Source organism: Triturus cristatus, chromosome 2_2 (assembly GCF_964204655.1).
Source record: "Triturus cristatus chromosome 2_2, aTriCri1.1, whole genome shotgun sequence".
NCBI classification, from domain to species: Eukaryota; Metazoa; Chordata; class Amphibia; order Caudata; family Salamandridae; genus Triturus; species Triturus cristatus.
The window spans coordinates 1,217,987,045-1,217,998,381 of NC_140582.1; the positions used below are offsets into that span (position 1 = coordinate 1,217,987,045).

General features: G+C 47.6%; 1 protein-coding gene across 1 annotated transcript in view; it reads right to left on the reverse strand.

The window, feature by feature from the left end:
- Nucleotides 1-10,203, reverse strand: part of LOC146863421 (histone H3-like centromeric protein A) — a 307,361-nt gene extending 297,158 nt beyond the window's left edge. Inside the window, exon 1 of the mRNA XM_085642847.1 lies at nucleotides 10,028-10,203. The gene's annotated coding sequence lies outside the window, so the exon portion shown is untranslated. The remainder of the gene's footprint in view (nucleotides 1-10,027) is intronic.
- Nucleotides 10,204-11,337: the final 1,134 nt, after the last annotated feature.

Below are 11,337 nucleotides of genomic sequence, written 5' to 3' on the forward strand. Positions count from 1 at the left end.
TGTAAAATGTGAGCACATGTAATTACAAAGTCCCACACACCTATCTAAAAATTTGGACCGTTTCAGCCATTTCTAAGGTGGATTATACATTTATATATGGGAATCGTATAAGTGATTTAAAAAAGTTAAAAAAGGGACTTCAAAGACGTCCTTGTGCCCCTGTGTTAAGGTGTTTGTGTAAAGTGCACACGCTCTCAGGGTGCCACCTCCGGTCACAAGCGTCACCCACCGTCACATTGAAGGTGTGTCCCAAATAACTGGCTTTTACCTCATACGTCACCCCGTTACAAACGTCATTGGCTCCAAGTCACGTGACCAGTAAAGGTGCGCGCGCCTTGTCAATGTCTGAACTCGTCGGTGATATTTGTATTTTATCATCCAGGAGTCCATCATTTCATCCCAAGGAAAGGATGAAATGTTTAGAAATGCACAAATCATGCGTTAAATGTGGACTCACTTATTGTCTAACACAACCACGGCTTTACGTTCAGACAATCTAATTTACGTCTCCGTTGCGACCAGACATGAACACAAAGATTAAAGACATTTATTTACATTGTTATATGTACACTCTCAGCTCTGTATGTAAAGTAGGGCAATCCCGTTTACATGAGGGCTATTACAGGAGTGAGGCCTCACTTCTTGTGACGTCACTGCATGTGGCGTCACTGCAAATATTAATTACCTCCGCCCCCCACTGATTTCTTAGAACTTGTGCTCAGACACGTGGGGATAGTGAAGCGCTCCCTACACTAGTAAAAGCAGCGATGCCTGTGATGGAGCAGGTAAAACAAAATTTTGTATATCTCCTCTAATTTGCATGAAATTAATTACGTAATCATTCTAAATTTAACTCGTACTAATTGTTTTGAAGTGAAATATTACTAATCAACATTTACACCTTGATAAACACGAGATACACGTGGAACTAAAATGCTAGTTGTATGGCAGAACAATTAATTAACTATGGTACGCAAACTAACTTTAGATTGTGGTGAAATAGAAAATTGCATGATTTAGGTTGCTTTTGTGATGGTTTTTGCTTCCAGTACTACAAAATGGTGAGTATTATTGCTTTAAATGTTGCTACAAGCTAGGTAAATACTAATAGACATTGGGATTAGTGTGGGTTTAAACATTCGAATCTTGTTAGAAATGGGGGCCTCCAGGTGGTAGCGGCTGGCGCCGGTGTCAAATAGTGACCCTTCTTCCTAAGTCAGAGTAAGGGGGCTACACACTTTGATAACCCCTGCTCAACCCTGTGGTAACGTAGCACGAGCAGACAGGCCTATCTCAGAGGCAGTGTGTGAAACATTTATGATCATACACAATAACACTGGAAAGACGCTACAAAACGGACACCGCAAACAAGTATAGAAAAATAGTTATCTTTATATACGTTAGGCATGAAATGGAGAAATGCTCAAAGAACCACAATGTACATAATTACAGATTCATTCAGGGCGATGTAAGCACTTGTGCGTGCGGGTGGAAAGAGCTTAGTTCGAGATTGGGGCCTAGGCGGCTCGATGATGCACAATGGACCGTGGATATAAAGGGGGCACAGCGCACAGCTCCGCAGGGAGGGTGTGGGATAACAGGCGGACTAACGGCGGCCACAGCTCCTCGGCTGCAGCAGACCGCGGCGTGCACTCATACTAATCCTAGGACGGGGTTGGAAGGCGGCGCCCAGCGGCACACGCAGAAGATGGCAAGGTTTGTGACGTAGGGGCTAGCGTGGGCACTCAGCGGTGCAGCTCTTCAGCTGCAGTGGCCCACGATAGCGATGGTTTCTGTAGCAAAACAAGGGTGGGCACTCAGCGGCACAGCTCCTCAGCTGCAGTGGCCCACAATGGCGATAGCAATAGTTTGCGTAGCAAGTCAGATGCGGGCACTCAGCGGCACAGCTCCTCAGCTGCAGCGGCCCACAATAGCGATATCAATGGTTTTCCTAGTAAGGCCAAGGCGGGCACTCAGCGGCACAGCTCCTCAGCTGCAGCGGCCCACAATGGGGATAGCAACAGTTTCCGCAGCAAGTCGAATGCGGGCACTCAGCGGCACAGCTCCTCAGCTGCAGCGGCCCACAATGGCGATAGCAACAGTTTCCGTGGCAAGTCAATTGCGGCGTTCCCCACAGTAGAACTAGAGACCCTGGATTTCTCGACACAGGCCTCACCTGCAAGTAGGATTCCCCTCAAGAGGAATCCGGGCTGCTGACGAATGAAGTCTAATGACCCTGAGACTTCGGCAGGAGGCAAGCTCACATCAGGCCCTTGGGTAGTTGCTTCAGTACATGGATGATAGTTTCAAACTCCTTTTCCTCTTGTTACGCGGACAGAGGTTCGTCTTCGCATCCCAAAGTTACACACCACGAAGGGGTTTCAGCCCAGATCTTTATTCTCCAAAAGTCTTTGTTCTTGAGAAAGTCACAAATCACTCGACCCGGCCAGAACCAGTTTGGTGTCGACTTGGGTCACTTTATTTACGAGGCGGCATCCTCCCTTTCAGGGAGAGGCGGCCCACCATCCGACGCCCAGTGGGAGGTGGACCCATCATTCACCTTGCCAGGTACAGCCCTGCTCAGATCAAAGGGGTCACCCCTCCCCACACTTCAACGGCAGATTCCTCCATTCGACCCAGGTCGGTCTCAGCCTGCCCTGGCCCTCTAAACCAGACGGCCAATCCACATACCAAGAAAACACACGGGAAGGTTTAGACAAAAAGATACCTGCTTTCCAAAAGCGGTAGTTGCACACTCAGAATATAAAGACAATCACCACTACCAGATGCACGTTAATATTTGAAGCTCAAGCATACCAAGTTCGACTCTCCTAACATGTTCCTTGGCACTGCTAAGACTATCCTAGTTCATACAGTTAATTTATAATAAGGAGCGTTTGCGCGGTGTCACTGAATGGCAATGGCACAGTGCCCAGAGCGTCTAATGCCAGCAACCACGAAGAAGACAAAAAAATAGAAGGGAGACCTACGCCAATGATGCCAGGTCTAACAAATCTCCATTTCTATATTTTAATTACTGTAATGTCTGCTTTTGCTTAAGTTGGCATTCAGGCCTACTAGGCCGCAGTACCCAAGATGGAGTCCCTACAAAGCCGCCGCCATGTGATCGCGATGACTTTTGCGCAGAATTGGATGGCTCTGGAGATCTCCAAGTGACCTCAGCTCTGTGACACCATGTTCCTTTTCAAGGATCTAAGCGTGGTTGCCTGCCAACTGACGGACGGTGTGAACAGCAAAGGGGACAATACAGAACCTGTACTGAAATGTCTTCTCTTCCTCCAAACGTTACTTTCGAAATTTTCGCCTGGGAGCCGCGAATGAATAGTATAAAATGTGAGCTTTTCTATGCCAAGTCCCATGGAGAACCAGTTTACCCTGGGAAACTTTTATAAAATTACAGATAACCCCGGACTGTCCAATCAGAACATTTTTCTACCCCTAAAATGTTGCGTGTTAGAATGAAGTAAGAGGGAAAAAGGGTATAAAATGCCCTGATCCGCCAAAGGGGGGTTGTTCTCGGGCTGATCTTTCATGGCGTTGGGCCGGCATTGAGCTGGTGAATATTTCCATGGTTTGCCTTGGGTTTCTTTGATTTTCGGGAAGTTATTTCGTCTGATGGTTTCATCTTTGCTGTGGGTCGGACATTTATCCCGGAGATTGTACCAGAGAATGCGGATAATTCTCTGATTTGCTCAGAGGGTCGCCAACGTTTGATATTTGGTAATTATTAAATGTGCTTTCTAAATCTATGCTTATTTACCAGATGTTCGATTTCTCCTTGAAATAACCTGAATTTATATTATGACCTGTAGTGCATAAATGCGAATGCAGAGAAAATGATTATTAGATAAACCAAATTTGAATTAATAAGAAATGAGTTTGTGATTCTTTAATAGATTACAGAAAATAATCAAATGTTTCCTAGGCTTGAATTGTCTTTTAGCTGGTTCTAATTCACCATCAACCAGTTCAACTAAATGGTTCATTGACCAAGTGGTGGAGTGCCTTGATGTTAAGGTCAGGATTCGATAGGTGCACGTGTATATAATGTAAAGAAATGTAATCAGGCACCCACATGTCCAGCGCTTTTTCTCCTGTGTACGGATTTGATTGAGACAAGTGCGTGTTGGCGTTATGGGCCCCACCAATGAATGAGTGTATGGATGAGTTGTTGTGATAACGAATCTGTGACATAGGGAGAATATGTAAATTTGCCCCTTGCGCTGCATCACCTGCAATAGATTAAGCTGTTTTATGGGCCTACTTAACTTTCATCCTTGCCTCACTGGTCATTGCAAGAGAGAAGGAAAAACACTGGAAGAGTAGGATGGGGGGGGCAAGGTGCTAAAGAAGCTTAAAACTGTAGCAGAGAGAAAAATATGTTTTTAATGACAAAGACAATATAAGTTAGAGATAAATGCTTACAAGAAGAAAAGAAAAGTGCAAATATGGAAATTTAAGAGAAAGCAGGTACAAACGAAGAAAGAAAAGAAGGAAATAAGGATGGAAAAGGAAAAAGGAAGAGTAAAAGAAGGAAATAAATAATGAATGAATGAATTCAAACTACTATCTGGTTTTAGCATTTGTTTGCGAATGCTTTTAGAAGAGTAGGAAAGGTTGTATCATAATGTGTTGCATCCTAGCGGCTGCTTGGCATGAAGAGGGTAGATTAAATGTGAATCTTCACGCATTAAATAAAGCGTTGGATAGTGTTAAGCCTGTTTCTAGACACTCTCAGTTATGGGAACTGAAGCACGCGAGGGAAAGCCGCCTGTGCGGATCTGGTCATCTAGAAGGGCACAATTTAAAATCACATGTGCAGCGTCGGTACTGGTCACTGACTAGAAGAAAAAAACAAGCGCGAGAGCGTCGCGCTGGCAGCAGGGGGAGGGGAGAGAGGAGGGGGCCTGCGCCTGTTTACATTGCGGGAGCGAGCAGAAACCATATGTTAATTACAAACATATGGTTTGAAAGCTCTCTCCCGCAAGGGAATCGCCAAACGTGCACGCGTTGCCATTCAAAGCAATGCAACGCGTGCACGTTTTTGGAACACAAACTCAATCGATTTCAAAAGGTCTTTTTAGGTCTAGCGGTGGACTGCACAACAGTGCTCGCACAGCGCGAGACATTTTGTAGGTGAAAAACGGGGAATCTAAGCTGACCTAGAAATTGCACACGCTTGTGCGTGTGCGTTTCCTTTTCAGCTACCCCATTGGCGATAATTGGAACCGAAACCACGGCTCGCTGTGGCACGCGCACCACTCGCGGGCTTCTGCATTTTTTTTTATCCATTTTACAGCGAAGCAACTAAGAGAGGTGGGCTGCTTGTTTTAATTGATAGAGAACCGCCTTCCTTCTTGTTCTGTACCTTCCTGCTCCCCTTTAACTCAGCAAGATTTACTCTCTGCGGTACAGTGCTGAGAGCGAGGAGATGCTGTCTCTGCAGCAGCAGTTCCGAGGACAGCAGCACCGCCCACTGCAGCAGCAGGTGAGAAAAGCGGCCATCCATGCATGCACGAGTCCGAGAGGGACACTTCCAACCGGCAGACCTGCCTTGGTAGAGTAATGGATTCACCCCGATTTCTGCCTGCCACCCGTCTCCCTTCCCAATCTTTCCTGCAACTTCGGTGACTATTTAGGAGGCGCCCGGAGCACCCAGCCAGGTCGTCAGTCATAACAGGAACGCCAGCGCCAAGCGAAGCACAAGGTAACTTTTAATTAGGGACGAATCACGTTTAGCCTCCCGTTTTTACTTTTCTGTTTCTAACCACTATAACTCATCTGTTGATCTCTCCCTAACCGAGTGACCTCTCTGCTGACTCTTTCTCGGTCACCGGCGAGGGACGCACGCTGCGTTTGAGCACATCCTCCTGCTTCTCATTATCTGGCCCTACCTTTGATACCATGCTCTGATTTTCATTTTAGTTCTTTTTGGGAAATTCATTGACACCCGGAGAGGGTCACTTGCAGCGCCGACAGCGCACTTTCTACTTACTACCGTATCGTTTGACTCTTGACTCCAGGAGGGACACGGGATGCACAGCACGTCCGTTTCTCTCTTACTCGGTTTGGCCTATCATCACATTACATACTCGGCTTTGAGAATCCCTCACTTAGTACTGCCACATGAGGGACACGGGCTGCACAGCATGTCCTTTTCTCTCACTCGGTATGGCCTAGCGTTACACCAGGTATTCAGCTTTTAGAATCCCCCTCTTAGTACTGCCCACATACAGCCGGTTTTATTCTTTTTATTCCTTTTAAGCTCTGCACCTGCTGGGCGCGTGCTTGCACCCACTGTCCAGTCTATTTTATTTGTCTCTTTCCTTCTCCAGGAGCAAGACCACTGACTCATCGTCAGTGAAATTGCTCTCCCCCCTCGCAGCTCCACCATTAAGTGAGGCCTTCCTCTGAGCCCCTGCACTCTCGAGTATTGGTGTTTGAAGCCCTCCTCCACCCGCAGGTTTTACCTGCGCCTCATCCCTGGTGCATCCCAAGAATATGCACCGCACTCCCGACCCTTTGCAAATTCAGAAAGGACCATAGAATCTATATTCCATGCACGACTGTGTGCAAATGGGTAAAAATTCTGTTATGCAGAACGTAGATTGGCACGTGCACATGTAGAGATGGACACGCACACGCTGCGTCTGTGCACATCTAGACAGCGCTGCAGAAAAGAGTTTGGACAGCAGGTCAATGTTTGCCATCAGAGGGTCTTTACATTTCTAGGAAGGAGCCCGGTGGCATTCCTAATTGTGCGACCATCTTTTGGGAGTCACTGGACTTGCACAAATGTGGGCTTTTCAGGAGTGGACAGGTGTGTTTTATGGGCATCCACACACCACATAGCCTTTGTAGTTTTACTTACGGACGCACTATACATTTTGCATTTTATAACGGTTTGCATTTACATGTGTTTGTGGGACGCTGTTATTCCTTATATCATCTTCCTGTATTTGACTGTGAGATATCTACAGTGAGATGCCATTCTGCTCCTGTGTTCCAGTTCCACTGCCTTAAGACTTGTGCAACGACGTTGCCCACTGCAGGTTGCATGTGTGTTGGTCTGAATGAACAAGCTAACTTCGCTCAATATCCTGCAGTGCCCTGCAGCCCCAGTCCTGGAGTCGGCCAGGTAATTTTAGAATAGATGCAGTTGTTGTTGTTCGAGTATTAAACAGCATCACTACTGCTAATAGGTGACCTAGCTGAACAGTGCAATATGTGCCTTAAGCGTTTTTTCTTTTCCGTTTTCTCTTCGTAATTAATTTTTGCATCCTGCCTATTCCACTGATGCAGATAGGACACCACTGTCATCCTGCATGCAAGCGCCTAATGCAACATTCTATATGTGCATGTATTGTATACCCTAAACCAAGGTGGTAAACAAGGGATTATTGTAGTGTATACCGTAGAGGAGCGGGGTGACTCAGGATTGTGCACAAAGTGGAGGGAAGAGGAGGCGGTGTAGCTTTCATTCTTATTAGGACCCGAGAGGCGGTGGGGGAACTCCATGCTCTTCATCTTTTGTTAAAACTTCCAATGCACAAAATTTAAAAAGGCACCACATTGCAGCAGCAGGTCATTCATAAAAAGAGCTGCTCATTTTGGCACTGGGGATCCAGGTTCGAATCCCGGCCATCTCCCAGCATCCTGTGATTCTGGGCACATCATTTAACTTCCCTGCGCTGATAATATGACCTTGTGTAATGTAATTGGTGCTCATGTAAAGCACTCCAATACTATTCAGGTCGAGTCCGTGCAGATAAAACTGCCCGAAAAAAATGGTACCGAGAATCTGACAACATTTTATCGTGTACACGTTCCCTTACTGATAACTGACACAGGACTAAATGGAGTCAGCTGCTGCCACTGCAGTTCAAGACACCTATTTGCAGGCCCCAGCACACAGAAGAAGTGCTTAAAAATGTCCACGTGCAAAGGATCAAGAAATTTGAATGTGCCTGCCATTTCCAATTTCCCCCGTCCCCATGGACCAGCCACCCACAATGTCAGAGCTGGTAAAGCAGAAACTACTCTTAATAGGTGAGCAGAGCTTCTTCAGATGAGTGCAGATTGGGGAATGAGAGGGTTTACCTAAGGGCAATGACCTGTGGGGGCACACAGTGAGAGAAATGCTAGATTTGCCAGTCGAGTTGAAGATCCTAACAGCAAGAAGAGCGTTTCAGCGCAGCCGTTGTACATAAGGGAGCAGGAAGAGAACGCAAGTAGCCTGCGAACGGGGAGAGGATGTGGTCCATCGGCTGCGCTGCCGCCCCTGGTGCAGGAATCAAGGGTTCGAGCCTCGAGGTCGCGTCCACATCCTGTGATTCCGGGCAAATCACTTAATCTCCCCGTGCCTGAATGCGTCATGTAAATACGGTGCTATGTAAAGCGCCCCAATACCTTCGGGTCGAGTTTGCGCTATAAAAATATGCACACAAAAAACGTGAGGGCAACGCGAGTTCTATTGGTAGGTTGGAGGTGCTGTATTTTCAGAGCCTTCAACCCTATGGGGCAGATTTATGACGACTGGCGCATCCCTGCATATCAGCAGGGATGCGCCAGTTATTATGCGCCACAGCTGCGCCACCATGGATGCGCCGCATTTATAATGCGGCGCACCATGGGGCAAAAACGGCACAGATGCGTGACGCATCTGTGCCGAAAAGTGGCGCATTGCTGGAGTTGCGTCGCAAGCGCGACGCAGCTCCAGCAATGATCTGGGGGGCCCTATCTGTACAATGCTGCGTCAATCCTTACGCCTGCTTCAAGCAGGCGCAGGGTTTTGACGCAGCATGGGCCTAAAAGTGACTGAGTGAAATCTTGTAGATTTCACTCAGCCACTTTTAGGAGGCGTTCCTGCGCCGGAACGCCCCCACCTGCCCTGGAACGCCTACATGTGGCGCAGGGCTTTACAACGTGACGCATCTGGGAGATGCGTCACGTTTGTAAATGCCCCGCACCATGGCGCAGGATTTGCGCCGCTGCTGCGTCACAAAAGTGACGCAACGGCAGCGCAAAAGTGCCGCAAGTGCAACATAATCTGCCCCTATGTGTTCTTGCAGAAGTGGGCCCTGGTTTGAATTCACTGCTTTCCTAGCATGGCTGAATGCCTCCTCCGTAGCTTGTTTTCAAGCGACAGGAGGCATTTCCAGGCCAATTTCTACTGCTGTACAGCTGGGACGCCCGTCCTCTCCCCCTCTCTGGATGCTCCTGTTGCAGGCCCTGTTCTGTGACCTTCCGTACTGCAGAGCCCAGGTACCTAGAAGTCACAGATGCTGCACCGCAATTTTGGAGTGAAACCAACTTTTAATAATGCGAGACCTATTGCATTGCAAATGCGTGTTTCCTATGCAGCTACATGCGCAGTCAAGACCTAAAGAAGTGCACTCCATAATGAGCGAGGGATACAGAGCCGTCCGTTGCCGAGCCCCCTCCACCCTCGCGACCATGATTGCACAGCCCCCAGATGTGTCCTCGCCCCTACTCCGGTGTGCACCCCCAGCAGTGACTCGAGCAGTTGGGCTTCAGCAGAATTCGTGCAGGCTGTGGGGCGTCACTCACACCCGAGGCAGGCTGGGTAGGGACGTCACTCAGCGAGGGGAGCACCCACACGGGCCGCCTCCTAGCCCAGAAAGGGGCCGATGGGGATTGTAGTTTTTGCAGGCGCCATACAATGTGTAGTTGTTGGAGGGGAGTGAAGCCTTCCAGCACACATCAATGAAGAGGGCTGAATGAAAACACATTTATGTACACAAGGAGTGAATAATGTTCCTGTTATTGTGAATGTTTCGGAAAATAGGGCACTAACCACAAGTGGTAAGCAGAAGAAGTTGAGGGGTGGCAGAAACAGCGGTGCAGGAACAGGATACGAGATCTGATAATGTCTCCACTCCAAACTCCTTCTCCTACTGCACTTGTAACTCTGTCTAAAGTGAGTCTTCACCCCGCAGCCCACAGATAATGCTGGGACCCCGGCTCCCACCCCCCGTACACTTACCGATGTCGGACGAGCGAGAGGTGAGGAGCCGGGCTACGCACACGTACAGCCCGAGCTGGAGGTAGGCGCTTGCATGCCGAGGGTCACAGCCGCGGCGGCGCGGTGAGGGGCAGCAGGCGCTGTCACGTTTGCCCAATGCCCGGGGAGTGGGACTCGAAGGGTTAAACCCTTCAAATGGACTGCGGGGTGACGCCCATACACGAGTTGGGCCCTCCCATTACAATACGTCATGAAGCTTGAGCCTAAACAACAGTGTGAAAACGGATGTTATGTTTCGACTGACCTAAGGACGCGCCCCCTTCGTCCTTATTTGGACTTTACCCGTGCCTCCTCCGATGGACTGCCAACCGATTGGTTGCTCATGATTTATGTAAATGCAGGTTTTAGACAGCAGTGTGCATTCTACAATGCGGCTGTCAGGGTTGGATTGGGATTAAAAATCGGCCCGGGCACGCAAAAAAAAGTGGCCCATATTTGCATATAGTCTTTCCGCAAAACACTACTTCGGCGAAATTATATTAACAAGCATTTGCAATGCAATCGGTCCCGTCTCGCCTTTGGGACCTCATATGCATTTAGCTGTGCAGCACATTAGCCGGGGTGCTGAAACATCTACTGTTATTTACCATGGAGGGAAAGTAAGCACCAAACTGTAGAATATGCGAGGTATGGGAACACATGGAGAGAAAAACTGCCTATCAGTGGAAAATTGTATTGTCCAAAGCTCTGTTTTTAATAGAGAATCAGCCCCTTCCGTGGTCATATCACTGAAAGTACAAGATTTGAAAAAAATATTATCGTCTATGGGTGCTCTTTGAATACAAGTTTCTATTGCCTGGAATAGAGGGAATGCTAAAGTGATTCTGGTATTTTACTGACCTCTGCTGGTGGTTTTCTATCAAGAAAGTTAAATAGAGGCAGTTGCCAGAAAAATACAAAAAGAAAGTCCCTAAGTAGAAAGCAATGCTGGTATTTTACTGACCTCTACTGGTCGTTTTCCATTAAGACAGTTAATTAGAGGCAGTTGAATAAGGAGAAAGCAATTCTGGTATTTTACTGACCTCTACTGTGCGCTTTCTATCAAGACAGTTAAATAGAAGCAGTTGAACAGAAAAAAGTCCCCAAGCAAAGTCAGAAGGAGGCAAGTCCTAGGGCTGATCTCCAGATCCCACAAAGTACCTACAACAGATCATCCAGACAGCGCTTGCACTGTCTAGGCTCGACGTAAAAAAAATTACGACCTTAAAAATCTATCACGCTTATTGAAACTGTTTCCCCACAAAAGTGAAACGTTGGTAGGCAAAAAGTGT